The 14,955-nt window shown below is 39.7% G+C and overlaps 1 protein-coding gene across 3 annotated transcripts in view; it reads left to right on the forward strand.

The window, feature by feature from the left end:
- The first annotated feature begins 267 nt into the window (after window positions 1-267).
- The window catches only part of ST6GAL1 (ST6 beta-galactoside alpha-2,6-sialyltransferase 1), a 170,531-nt gene continuing 155,843 nt past the window's right edge, over window positions 268-14,955 (forward strand). For all 3 annotated transcript variants that reach the window (XM_048214724.2, XM_057306918.1, XM_057306920.1), the window contains exons 1-2: window positions 268-4,976; window positions 11,116-11,174. The gene's annotated coding sequence lies outside the window, so the exon portion shown is untranslated. The remainder of the gene's footprint in view (window positions 4,977-11,115; window positions 11,175-14,955) is intronic.

Raw genomic sequence — 14,955 nt, forward strand, 5'->3', positions numbered from 1 at the left:
CTTTTAAGCTCCAGTATTGGGGAACAAGGTAAGGTGTCACAGATAACCTCCAAATGATAATTTAAACAAAAATTGTCAGAATATTTTAGAATATAGTTTGGAGGTAAAATAATTTGGTTTAGAGTATTTTTAACATTTAAACAACTTATGCCATATATATATATATTTATATTTATATAATATATATATATATTTATATAAAATCATGTTATACACCGGAAACTGATATGATGTCATATGTCAGTTATATTTCAATTAAAATAAAACACTGCACTAGAGGAATGAATGTTAGCTTTTACACTGGTACAGGGGTTGATAATCTCTCCTAAGGTTGAGTTTTCACTGGTTCATTCACTTAAAAACTGAAAGAATTGTGGGCTTTCTTTGTTCTCAAGAAATTTGAAAGATAGATGTGTTGAAAAGATAGATGATTCTTTTTATACTAACCTTCATCCCTCTGAATAGAAGGTCAGCATATCTTTTTTTTAAGATTTTTTAAATTATAATAATATTTTTTATTATGTTAGTCACCATACAGTACATCCCTGGTTTTTGATGTAAAGTTCAATGATTCATTAGTTGCGTATAACACCCACTGCACCATGCAATACGTGCCTCCTTACTACCCATCACCAGTCTATCCCATTCCCCAACCCCCCACTCCTCTGAAGCCCTCGGTTTGTTTCTCAGAGTCCATAGTCTCTCATGCTTCATTCCCCCTTCTGATTACCCCCCTTTCTTTATCCCTTTCTCTCCTACTGATCTTCCTAGTTCTTATGTTCCATAGATGAGAGAAACCATATGATAATTGTCTTTCTCTGCTTGACTTATTTCACTTAGCATTATCTCCTCCAGTGCCGTCCATGTTGCAGCAAATGTTGAGAAATCATTCTTTTTGATAGCTGAGTAATATTCCATTGTATATATGGACCACAACTTCTTTTTTTTTTTTTTAAAGATTTTATTTATTTATTTGACAGAGATAGAGACAGCTAGTGAGAGAGGGAACACAGCAGGGGGAGTGGGAGAGGAAGAAGCAGGCTCATAGCGGAGGAGCCCGACGTGGGGCTCGATCCCATAACGCCGGGATCACGCCCTGAGCCGAAGGCAGACGCTTAACCTCTGTGCCACCCAGGCGCCCCTGGACCACAACTTCTTAATCCAGTCATCTGTTGAAGGGCATCTCGGCTCCTTCCACGATTTAGCTTTTGTGGACAATGCTGCTATGAACATTGGGGTGCATATGGCCCTTCTCTTCACTACGTCTGTATCTTTGGGGTAAACACCCAGTAGTGCAATGGCTGGGTCACAGGGTAGCTCAATTTTTAACTTTTTAAGGGACCTCCACATTGTTTTCCCGAGTGGCTGTATCAACTTGCATTCCCACCAACAATGTAGGAGGGATCCCCTTTCTCCACATCCTCTCCAGCAATTGTTGTTTCTTGCCTTGTCAATTTTTGCCATTCTAACTGGCATAAGGTGGTACTTCAGTGTGGTTTTGATTTGAATTTCCCTGATGGCTAATGATTTTGAATATTTTTTCATGTGTCTGTTAGCCATTTGTATGTCTTCATTGGAAAAGTGTCTATTCATATCTTCTGCATATCTAATAATAAAAGAAATGCACGTTAAAATGGCAAAAAAAAACCCACCCTACCCTAGATCTGTGTTCTCAACATTTTTGGATTTATCACATATGTTGAATTCTAGGAATTTTGGTGGCACTCAAGAAGGGCTTGCTAAACACGTCAACGATCACTCCTGCAGTAATTGTGCCTCCCAGGGTATAAAAAAGCACCTTTACTAACATGCTAGTTATTTGGTTACCTTCCACACTGTTTCACATTTTTGAGAACTGAGTTCCATGACTTTGCTCTCATACATAATTTTCAGTAAATGGATCTTGGGGTGGAATGAATCTTTGTTTAGGCAGTGGCATTTTCCAAAATGCATAATTTTTACAGCAGAGAAAGAGGCGTTTGAAAGAAGGAAGAACTTTAGAACAAGGGAGTCAGGTTAAGAGTGGAGTTACTCCTGCAAGGGGATTCCTGTGCTGGGATGAACTTTGGGGGCTTTCTTTTGGACAGTGGCAAAAGCCATATTCTGAGCATTTCTTTAGGTTTGCTCTTCCTATAATGTTGTAATTTCCTTAAATTTCCTGAGCCCTCTATTATAGTCTTTTGTGGTGGGGTTGGGGACAAGAAAGGAACAAGACAATCAAATAAGGTGAGGCTTGCTTCTCATCAACCACTGGTGTTCGTGGAAAGGAAACAGTGAATTGTGGGGCTAGCTTTCAGTAAAGTTTGGCAAGAAACAGGTGGTCTGTGGCAAAGCTGGGAGAAGCTGCAGACCTGCTCCACTCACACAAGGGCCCCCTGGAATGACCTAAGACAGAACCTTTGCTTTTTCAGTATTTTTCCTGGAAGAAACAGACCCTTTAAAAGAGATAGAAGGAATAGGAAAGTTGGGGTACACAACACATTTGTTAAAACATTGGGAACATAAAGAATATCCAGTGTTTGGTCTGCTTTCTCAGATAAGTCGAATGTCATAAAATACAGTTAGTAAATGTGAGTTCTTTTTTTTAGAGACAGGGAGAGCATGGGGGGAGGGGCAGAGGGAGAAGGAGAGAATCTTAAGTGGGCTCCATGCTGAGTGGGGCTTGATCTCACCACCCCGAGATCATGACCTGAGCCAAAAATCAAGAGTTGGTCGCTTAACTGACAGCCACCCAGGCGCCCGTGTAAGTGTGATTTTTATATGGATGCATAATGTTCCATTATATGGTTGTTCCTTAGTCAGTCCGGTGCTATGGAGAGTATCATAGACAGGCTGACTAACACAATAGAAGTTTCTTTTCCCAGCTCTGGAGGCAGGGAATTCGAAGATCAGGGTGCCAGCACAGTCCGGTTCTGGTGAGGACTCTCCGGTTTGCAGATGGCCATCTTCTGGCCAGGTCTTGCTTGGTGGACAGAGAGTGATGATCTCCCCTGGGGCTCTTCTTATAAGGGCACTGACCCCATCCATGAGCGCTCTACCTAATTACCTCCCAAAGGCCTCCCCTCCAAATACCAGCACATTAGCCATTAGGCATCAATAATAAATGAAATTTGGGGAGGGGACACAAAGCTGTAGTCCACAGCAGGATGTCACGGTGATTTGTTACAATAATGTTTATACTTAGAAATGAGACATGTTGGCAGATGTGTATATAGACAGGGCAACATGCCTGACTATGGACTATTTTGGGGAACGGTGTCAGAGCCCAAAAGACTTGGACATCTCCACGCTGGGCTGGTTGGCTGAGGATTAATGACAGCTGGAGGATGGAGATGAAGAGAAGGCCCCACAGACTCACAGATGAGTTTGAACGATGTTGTTAACAGAGTAAACTGTAAAACCCAGGCTTATGAAAGCCTGCTTTCTGTAATTTGAGTTTGTAGAAATCTTCCTTAATATTCTGGTCCCGTGTACACACAGGTGTTGACTAGCTGGAGTCTAGCAAAGGGCGAGTCAGGGCTCAGTTAAGAAGTGAAGTAGAAAAAAAAAAATTGAAGTAACAGCTCTTTCTCAGGTTCACGCATTCCTTTCAACTTATTGGCAGTTAGATGTTATCTGGTTCATAGCCCTGTGTACTTGGCAGGCACATTTCTTTTGGTAAATAGGAATGCATTACATCTGAATCCTGAAGACAAAGATCTTACTGTCTTCCTCACTCATGACAAAATCACAGCCACAAAAAAGGAAGCCTGGATTCTGGTATTCAAATGAAGAAAAGTTCTATTGAGTTGCTTTCCCACCCTGGAAAACTTTCTCTCAGAGAATAATTTCATGATGGGTAATTCTGTGAGGAATAACACAATGCTGTGAATGTCTGCATGCCAAAGTGCTTTCAACAAGTGAGTGTTTCTCTGGAACTGGAAATTGTGACGCAGCCCAGGCGAGAGCATGCTCCCTGTCTTCAGTCATAAAGGGAAGAAGCATTGAGCAGAACTCAGGTGTAACAGAGATTTAAGATGTGGGTAAGTAATAACCTGATCAAAGGGAAGATAAAGATTTGCCATGTTTTCCCGTATTTAAGAGAAGAACGTATCGTTACACCCCTCCCATCTCTTCCTACGATAGAACGGTCTCACAAAAAATAAATCTGCATTTATTGAGAGAGATGGCTTCAAAATGTGTAGGGAATTAGGGTCCCCGCAGTGAACATGAGAACTTAAGTGAGAACCTGTCGTTTCATTTGCTGTTCACTTATATTTCCTAGATGTGAGTTTCTCCTGAGGCTGAGTATTATCCATTCTAAAGATAGATATTTTTCATTCAGTGTAGCTACTGACGGCTCTTTTGTGCATACTCAAAATCCTTAAAAAGGATTGTTAAGGATAATTCTAGTAGATTTGGCTATTGCCTTAAGCACTGTGACACAGACTACTGGAACACTGCAATCTTTGCATGCTCTTCTCTATTTCCCGGTGTTAGGTTGGCCCCATGACTAGGTCTGGCCAAAGGAGCAGAGATGGGTATCACGTCCAGGCTGAGGTAATGAAGTGTCTGATGTGCCTTCCCACACACTGGACTCTCTTTCCATGGGAGAGTGGAGGCCAAATGTTAATGATGGATAATGGGAGTCACGGGATGAAATGACCCTGCTTCCCCGAGCCACCTTTGGAGAGCTCCCCAACTTACATCAGCTTATGACATGTGCAGGAAATAGACTTTTGTTTTGTTAAGATTTATTGTGTTATGAAAAGTCTGGGGTCATTTGTTATCGTTGCTAGCGTTTCTTATCCTTTAGAAACCATCTTCCGACCTCCACTGTCAACTGTCAGATAAACTCAGTTCTCCATCCGTGTTTTCTCAAGACAGAGCACGGCAAGTTCCTGGATGCAGTCGTGGAAACATGTAATTGTTGAAGAACACCTCTGAGATCAAGCGTTTTCATTCAAACTCTCAGCTTCAAGTTTTCCATAATTTTGGTAAGAGGGTTTATCCTGCTAAGAAGTGATCTTTAAAATATTTCATGTATGATTTTGGGGATATAATATGATAACATTTCCTGATTCCTGAGTTGCATAATTAAATTAAATATATCAATTTCACTGGGATCTGAAATGAGTACTATGACTTTCAGGTGTGTCCTAGATACATTTCGGAAACCTTCTACTCTTCTGGGCTAGAAGGCATGTATAATCACGAGGTGGCCTTGAAATGTAAAATACTGATATTGTTTCTATCCATCCATTTAGCCATTCAGCAAAAAGGCATTGATCACCTACTACTAGGCAGGATCTGTGGTGGGCAGAGTAGAACTGGGTTGTCCAATTCTGTAGCCACTAGTCACATGTGGCTTTTTAAAGTTAAATTCAAATTAATGTAAATAAGATAAAATAATTTGGTTCTCTGTCACACTAACCACATTTCAAGTACCCAATAGCAACATATACCTTATTGGACAACACAAAAGAACATTACCATCATCCAGAAAGTTCTACTGGACAGCACTTACCTAAAGGGAAGATAGATATTTAAACTCCTGATTTCCCTTTATCCTAATAATTGTTTTCATAAAAAATAATAAAATGTGGCTCAAAGTTAAGAAAAGAGATGCTTTAGGCTCTCAGAAAGGTCAGGAAGTCTGCGCATTGGGGATAACATTTGAACTAGGTCTTAAAAAAATGAGAAGGAATTTACTAAACTGAAGAGCAAGGGAGGATATTCCAAAAGGAGTGAAGAGCAGATATAAAGTCAAAAAAGCATAAATAGGTGAGAAATTCAATGTGACTGGAAAGAAACATATGTAAGAGAAAAGACCAGAGATGAAATTGGGTGTGGCAAGCTCAGGAAAAGAGACTACTAGTAGGGTAGAAAGTGTTTGGACTTCATCTTTGGTGATGGGAAGCCAAGAAAAATCTTTTAAGCAGGAGCATAATATGATCAGACTGGCACTGTATTAAGGTCATTTGCTGGCATTATTGCTGTTGAAAGACCAGATTAGAGGCTTTTTGTTATGAGTCCCAGCAAGTGAAGACAAAAGCAGTAGTGATTGAGTTGAGGAGGAAAGACTCAATTCTAGAGATATTTCTACATTACAATCATAAATTTGTCATAAAATCATAAAATCATAATCTTAGTCTAGATGCTGCTTCATTCCGTTGGAGTGTATGATGCTGCAGGTAAGAGGAGAAGTGTGAGTGTGTGTTAGGTGGGTGTCTCAGCCCCTGCTCGCAGAGAACAAACAGACATAGGGTTTACATACACCTCTATCCTATCACACTAAGGCCGTGCTCTTGAGCAAGTGGTATGTATATCCGTTCGATAGGGAAACTCATCTGTGACCTTCTTCACCACAGGACACTTGACGTTAACAGAAGCCCACTTCTTCCTAAGAAACCTCTTTCATTGAAGGGACTCTTTGGATATCTCTGTATTGAGAATTACTGTCTTTTAATGAATTTATTTCATCCTCTTACATTTCCATAATGTACTCTGAGTTATTTTAACGCGGGTCTATCAATACATTGAGCGATGATATTATGGGTAGCGGGGGGTGAAGTATTTGGAATTTATGAGTCTTGTGAAAATATCTTCTAAAGGCGACGGGTGCCTGTTTGTGAAGAGCTTTTCGGAGTTGATCACAGTGGATAGGATCCTTGTTCTTCAATTATGATGAGATTTCTGATTTGCTTTTTAGTCTATCCAAGTAAATTTTCAGGTCACTTTTAGTTTCTCAGAAAAGAACAGGAAGTATTTAGAGTAGAGTCAGTTGGCCATATTAACCAGAGGCACCACTTCCCTTTGTCAGTTAATCACTGAGCCTGGTTTCCTTCTCTACTGGGTAAACATCCTTTTTATATCCTTGTTTTCCCTCGAAGTCAGCACTTGCTTAATGATTTCCTGTTTCTGAGCAAAATCTTCCTGAAATCAAACATGAAATCAAGCCAGAGACATTGGTAAGGCTGCCATGATGAGAGAATTGGAAGTCCTAGAATTTGTCTGGGTTATGGAAAGTTCAAGAATGAGAAGGTGGAATGTTTGGGGTCCTCAGCCTGCTATCCATTTTCTCCCCACAGGACTGTCTGCAGTGAGGGAAGGCACTGAGGGACCCAAAGCTCTCAATGGAAGTTTCTTTATATAGCTCTGTGGAAAACAGCATTTAAGCACCTCTTCTTTTTCTTTTTCTCCTTCTTCTTCTCCTTCTTCTTTCTTCTTCTTCTTCTTCTTCTTCTTCTTCTTCTTCTTCTTCTTCTAAAAGATTTTATTTATTTGAGAGCACGAGTGGGGGGCAGAGGCAGAGGGAGAAACAGACTTCCTGCTGTGCAGGGAGCCCAACAGGGGGTTCTATGCCAGGACCCAGAGATCATGACCTGAACTGAAGGCAGATGCTTAACAGACTGAGCCACCCTTGTGCCCCTTGAGCCCCTCTTCTTAGGATTAAGTGAGAAATAATTATTTCTCACTGAAGAATGTCCAGCAGCTTCTAATTAGTGTAGTGCTTATCTCTAAGGTTGAAGGCTAGAAATGCTTGGAAGAGAATATATTTCTGTTGCCTCCTTTATGCTGTGGTGATTTTTCCTGAGTTACTAACAGTGTTGTTAGGGGAAGAACCTTCTTCTAAGTAATCATAAATTTGATAGCTTATTTTTCTGATATGCCAAAAAGTCTTTTTTGTTTGTTTTGAATCCTTTTGTTACATTGTTTATATTATAACGTCACAACTCAGTGTCTAGTAGGAAAACTGATGATGAATTCAAACTATATTCATTGATGTAAAACGCTATGGAATAACTTTACTAATCCTTTCTTAAAGCTGCCTTGTATTAAGACCTATAAAAGCTCAATTTGTCATGGGGTTCAGATGAACACTTCACTTGGTCACCTTCTTCTAACAGGGGAAACAAAAGTGATTCTGGTAGTTTTGCTGAATATTAAATACAATGGAAAACGTTTGCTTTGTTTAATTGTTTTGACAGCCCCCAAACCATCCTTTCCTTAATTCCTATGAAATACACAGTAACTGAACTGGTCGTGCTTGCTGAGACAGGCTTGCCACACAGCTCATGCACAAAGGCTGGCTAGCAGTAGGCAACAGAAGTTGCCAGAAGCTCCTGTGGGCCTCATCTGGAAATCCCTACCCTTTCTTCATGCTCTCTATCTTACTGAGCTACTCTACCCTTGTTGGGGAATCCTGGAGGTATTGCGCTGCAAACAAGACTACCAGGGAGCAATGCAGTGGTGAAGACCAATCAGAGATTTTAGGTAGATTTCCCCCCACTCTTTAATAATCCATTCAACAAAATATGTTGAGTTTCTTCTCTGGGCCTGACATTGGGTTGCTTGATGGAAATCAAAAGATGAGATTCAAAATAAGACATGGTTCCTGCACAGACAGTATTATAAAAATCAAAATTATAAAAAAAATTTTTATTAAAAAAAAAAATCTCAAATTGATCTACAGAGTTCATGCGATTTTAATCCCAAAAAAGGTTTTCAGGGAACTTGACGGGCTGATTCTAACATTGCTATGGAAAAACGAAGGGCTGAGAAGAGTCAAGATTCTCTGAAAAAAAGGGGGCGCCTGGGTGGCTCAGTCGTTACGCATCTGCCTTCGGCTCAGGGTGTGATCCCAGAGTCCTGGGATTGAGCCCCGCATCGGGCTCCCTGCCTGCTTCTTCCTCTCCCACTCCCCCTGTTTGTGTTCCCTCTCTCGCTGGCTGTCTCTCTTTGTCAAATAAATAAATAAATAAATAAATAAATAAAATCTTAAAAAAAAAAAAAGATGTTCTGAAAAAAGAACATGGCTGGAGAATTTGTCCTTCCAGGTAATAAGACTTATTATAAAGTGATAGTAATTAAGACAATGTGGTTTAATTCAGGAATGGACCAAGAAATGGAATCAGATACGAACCCATGTATATATGAAAATTTCATTCATAATGAAGGCTGCTTCACAAATCAATGGGAAAATAATGGATAATTCAATTACTGTTGCTGGGATAATTGGTTATATAGATTTTAAAAACCATGAAATTGACTCCCTTCCTTGCATGATACATGTAAGTTTATTCTAACAAAGTTAGAGACTTAAATATGAAAGAAAAAACTTCAAATTTTTAGAAAAAAATATGGATAATAAAAGATTTTATAAACAAGACTCAAAAGGCATAAACGATGAAGAAAAATATTTTTAACCTTATAGTGATATTAAAATCTTCTATTAATCAGAAAATACCCCTAAAGAAAGGGAAAGGGACAAGCCACAAATTGGAAGAACGACCTTACACCACATATCACTGATGACAAAGAATTAATATCCAGAAGAGATAAAGACCTAAAAAATAGTCCTATAAATATTGAACAAAAGTATGAAAGAATACATAATTGGTTAATATATGAAAAGATAACAATTCTTATTAGTAATCTAGGAAATTAAAACTAAAACCACGAGATGCCATTTAAAAAGTACAATTTGTAATAACATCAAACTATTTAAAGCCTCCATGTTTAAAATCGTAAAACATGTTGGAGCTCCTGGGTGGCTCAGCAGGTTAAGCATCTGACTCTTGGTTTCAGCTCAGGTCATGATCTCATGGGTCATCGGTTCAAGCCCCATGTTGGACCCTGCTCAGCGGGGAGTCTGCTTGAAAGATTCTCTCCCTCTGTCTCTACCCCCACTGTGCACATGGACACGCATGCTCTCTCTCTCTCTAAAATAAATAGTCGTTAAAATTACAAATCATGTTGATAAATTTTTAAAAATCTAAGTAAATGGCAAGATACACCATGTTCATAGATCGGCAGTTTCAATATAGTTAAGGTGGCAATTCTTCCCAAACTGATCTATAGATTCAATTCAATCTCCACCAAGATCTCACCAGGCCTCTTTGTAGAATGTGACAAGCTGATTCTAAAATTTATTTGGAAATGCAAAAGACCTGAAATAGCCAAAACAATTTTGGTAAAAAAGGACAAAGTTGGAGACTTACACTACCTGATTTCCAGACTTATTATTTAGCTATAGAAATCAAGACAGTGTGATATTGATAGAAGGATAGTCGTATAGATTAATAGATTAGAATAGAGAATCCAGAATTAGACATACACATTAGAACCCTCACAACTCAATATAAGACAAACAACCTTATTTTTTTCAGAAGGGACAAAATATGAACAGATACTTCACAAAGATACATGAATGTCCAATAAGCTCATGAAAATATACTCAACATCATTAATATCAGAGGAATAGAGGTTAAAATCATGGGGGTGCCTGGGTGGCTCAGTCAGTTGAGCGTCCAACTTTTGATTTAGGCTCAGGTTATGATCTCAGGGTCGTGGGACCCAGCCCCCTGTTGAGCCCCACCTAGGGCTCTGTGCTAGACATAGAACCTGCCTAAGATTCTCTCTCTCCTCTCCCTCTGCCTCTTGCACACCCCTCTACCCCCTCTCTAAAAAAAAAAAAAAAGGAAAAAAAGAAAAATTAAAATCATGAAGAATACCCACTTTATAAGCATCAGAATGGTTAAAATGAAGCAGTATGACAATGCCAAGTGTTGCTGAGAATACGGAGCAACTGGAACATCAATTTTGTTGTTAGGAATGTAAAATGGTATGACCACTATAGAAAAGCAGTTCAGTAGTCTCTTATAAAGAAATAAATAAAGTAAACATACATTTACCATACACCCGGAAAAAAGAAAAAATGATACAAAAAGAGTTTTATGTGAATGCTGTCGTGTAAGCCTCTGACATTAAGCTTTTTAACTTTAGTGTAAGTGCCTGACATTAAGTTTTTGATGGCCATGGCATCCATTTCAAAATCCTCCATCTTGAATAGACACATCACCAGCCGTATGACACAATTACTAGCAAAACAACCAGATAAAAAATTGGGCTGCCCCCACCCAGGAAGTTTTCTCAGAAAGCCCTGGGGAAACTAAATAACTGACCATTTGAGTGACCCCATTTCTCCCTTCCTCTACCCTAGTTTCCCTCTATGCTTTAAATTAGCCAATAAAGAGCAAACCATTGAAATTCTAGACATCCTTACACTGGGACCCTAATAAAGGCAGGACCCCAGGCTTAAACTCTCTCTCTCTCTTCACCCCCCAACCCCAGCTGCCACCTGATTCCCTTGCTGTGTGGACTTCCGGTGTGCTGTGTACCCTCCAGGACCTGTGAGTAGTAAATCTTGTTCCCCAGAATTCCCTGATGGGTTCTGCTCAAGTGTGTCCTGCAGTTATAAGAACTCCAGGGGCTGGTCCAGCCACGACAGGTGACCCTGGTTGGGGAAATATCTGTGGGGGCTTCCTACAAGTAATATGGGCTCAGGAGGGTGCCTCAGGTAATCCTGGCAAAGAGCATCACTACAAATAAGCTGAGGCCAACACAACAAATGCTCATTTCTGGTTTATCCGTAATTCGTAACAGCCGCAAACTGAAAAATAACCCAAATCTTCCACTACAGATAAATGGATACCCGCACTGTCCTATACTCATTCATGCAACAGGCTACCACTCAGCAATTAAAAGGAACAGATTTCTGGTATTTGCAACAGCATAGCTTGATCTAAAACACGTTATGTCGAGTGAATGTTGTGTTGACCCCGAATTGTAAATACGGTAGGATTCCATTTATACGAAGGTGTAAATCAGGCAGAACTATTTTATGATGCTAGAAATCAGCTCAGTGATGCGTGCGTAGCTGGTGGCAGGGAGGACGGATGGCAGCGACACCTGAGCACAATCTGTATTTTGATGCAGTGGTTGCTGCCTGGGAGTGTACACTCTTCACAACTCCTTCCATCATATGCTTAAAGGGTGTGCATTCGGTTGCCTTGTAAGTTATGCGCCAATAAGCCTGATTAAAAATGCGATACCTCAATAAAAACTGTGAATGTACTTAATGCCACTGAACTGGACACTTAAAAATGATCAAAATGGTCACTTTTATGTTATGTATACTTTGCCACAATAAAAAATACGAGGTTTATTTTTCTAAAATTATAATGTTTAAAATTTCAAACACACAAAATGGAAAGAACAGTGTAATCTTCCCCTGTATGTCCTCTGTGCATTATCTAGATCTAACCATTATTAAAGCAAATATGGCAAATTTGCTACATTTATATATATATATAAACACCCTAGATTGAGTAAGCTTAAATTTATAATCGCATTGTTTTGATTTTAAATTTATTAATATTATATTATATCTGAGTAAATTAACAAGAATTCATTAATATCATTTTTTATCTAGTCAAGTTTCAAATTTTCCCAAGCATTCCAAAATTCATCCCCGAATTTCTCTTTTATTTATTTATTTTTATAATAATTATTTATTATATTATGTTAGTCACCATACAGTACCTCCCTAGTTTTTGATGTAAAGTTCCATGATTCATTACTTGCGTATAACACCCAGTGCACCATGCAATACGTGCCCTCTTTAATACCATCACTGAATTTCTCTTTTATAGTCTTTTGTTCCACTGAAGATTGAATCAAGGTGTGTGTTTTGTTATGTCCTCTTAGGCTCACTTAATCAAAAGTTGTTTTCTTTCTCCTCCATGATATTGACTTGCTAAAGGCACCCAGCCAGATAGGGAGAGCCCCATATTCTGCATTTGTCTATTTCCTCATAGTATTATTTCCCTTGTACTCAATTCCCTTTACTTCTCGTGACGTGGAAACTTTGTCAAGGACTTCGTTAGATTCAGGTTAGTATCTTTGACAAGAATTATTCATAGATACATATGTATAGTTAATCACTGCATCATATCGTAGGGCTGATCAGATGGTACCACTGTTGGTGATGCCAAATTTGGTTACTCAGCTAAGGTAGTGACAGCCAGATCTCTTCATTGTAAAAACGTCTTTGTTTTTATTTGTTTGTTTATTTATTTTTGCAATTTACAAGCAATGGTTTTAGTATGCACTAAAGATCGCTGATGATTCAATGTTTCTTTGGGGGGTAAGAAACTATTTGAAACCCACTATATTGGCAAAAATTTAAAAATCTGGTATTGCCAAAGGTTAGTGGGAGTGCATAAGCCCCTAGATCTCTTATCCACTGCTGATGGAAGTGTATGTTGATTCAACCACTTTAGAAATCCAGTTGGCATTATCTGGTAAAGCTAAAGAGGCTGCTAATTTATAAACCACACTTTTTTCCTCTTTATCTCTTTCTTAGGAGAAATTCTCATACCAGTGTACAAAGAGACATATACAAGACTTTTCATAGTAGGATTGTTTTGTAAGAGCAAAACTTGGGAATGATCCAAATGTTCCTTAGAAAAGAATGGATAAATAAAGTGTTGTACAGTCAAACAACAGAGTAGCATAAAACAGTGATACTGAATCACCTAATGCCATGAGCATCAGTCTGATGAATCTTACACACACATACACACATGTTTTAGGAGAAAACATGCAGTACTTTTTATTAAAGATGGTGGGATTAACACATATCTACCTCTGTTCTTTCTCCAAATTCCACTAAAACAATAGCAGAATTTTTTAAAGCCATGTTTGCACAAGGACAAACAGGAGTGTAGATAGTAGCAATAAAGTCTACAAGGCATAAAAAGAATGGTAACTGATTTATTGGACTGGAAAATTGACTCTTAAGCTGGCAGGGAGAATGCAAAGGAGCATTTAACCATGTGCTCCGAAACACCCAATGGGTTTAGGAATTGGTGGAACCAAGTATCTTTTGAAGCCTGACATGGCCCTGCCATGCTGGCGAGGCCAGGTACAGGGCTTCTGGTAGATAGTCTCAGCTAAGCCCAGCTTTCCACCTATCCCAGCCAAGTGGCCAGACATAGGAGTTGAGAAACCATGCTGCGAGTGAAATCTCCAACCCAATCTGCTGCAGAGCTCAGCCACTTGAGTCACTCCCAGATGTCTGAGTCATCTCAGCTGAGGCCCTGGACATGGTGGGACAGCTTAAACTCATGATCCACCAGAATCTACAAGTGTAATAAAATGTCTTAGACCACTACGTTTTGGGTGGTATGTTATACAGCATTGGCTGACTGGAACAACCATCAGGCCTGCAAGGGACACGATACAACAAATGACAGCCCAGGTTCCAGGGTGGGGTTCCATGCAAATCCAGGGGAGAGCTGGTCCCATGGGAGAGGCAGGCAGTGAGAGGAAATGGAAGGGTCTCCGGAGTGCTGGGAAATCAAGCCAAAGCAGAAAATACCTTTTGTTCCTTATAGATCAGAACTGACTCCTAAGAGATTTGTCAAAGTGAGTGATACTTTGAGAAGGATGGTTGTATATGAAACTTTGAGAATCAGATGTTGTGAGAATCAGAATTGCATACCCTTTGGTAATTTATCATTTTTTTTGGTAAGCTCTCCTTCCTGAAGTCTTCATATGGTTATGAATGGCTATAATATGAGTATGGTAGCAAGCATCAGTATAAACGCCCACCGTCATGCTGTCTCCCCATAGGACTGTGACGGTGCCTCTTTCGGTCAGGCACTGACATGGCTGGTTCCTCTCTGCAACTGCTAATACTTCTATTTACTCCTTCACTATATACGAAGGTCAAGGTGAATTCCAGCCCAATCGAGGTGGGGAGGTCCTCTGAGTAGGGGGAAGGGTGGAAAAAGACTGACGGTTCAGGTATGGACAAGGTGATCTGAGGACAGGGTATACTGAAGAGAAGAGTCTGGGGAACCTGAAACCTTGCAGATGTAACCAGAGACAGGATGCAGGGTAAAATTTCTTCCTTGTAAATAGGCTGAGGCTTCCCTTCCTTCACTACCTCTGACCTCTTCAATATCTATCTCCTTAGAGCTCTCATCCACTGTGCTTATAGTCATGATAACTCAAGAAATCCTTGGAACATTCCTGCCTCTGTGGTCCTGAACTGTTGCTGAGGTAATGAATTGTTGCTCTGATTTCCAGTTAAGTCATAAGAAGATTGCCCTCTAGTAATATGCT

The sequence above is a fragment of the Ursus arctos genome, unplaced genomic scaffold, assembly GCF_023065955.2.
Source record: "Ursus arctos isolate Adak ecotype North America unplaced genomic scaffold, UrsArc2.0 scaffold_4, whole genome shotgun sequence".
Lineage (NCBI taxonomy): Eukaryota > Metazoa > Chordata > Mammalia > Carnivora > Ursidae > Ursus > Ursus arctos.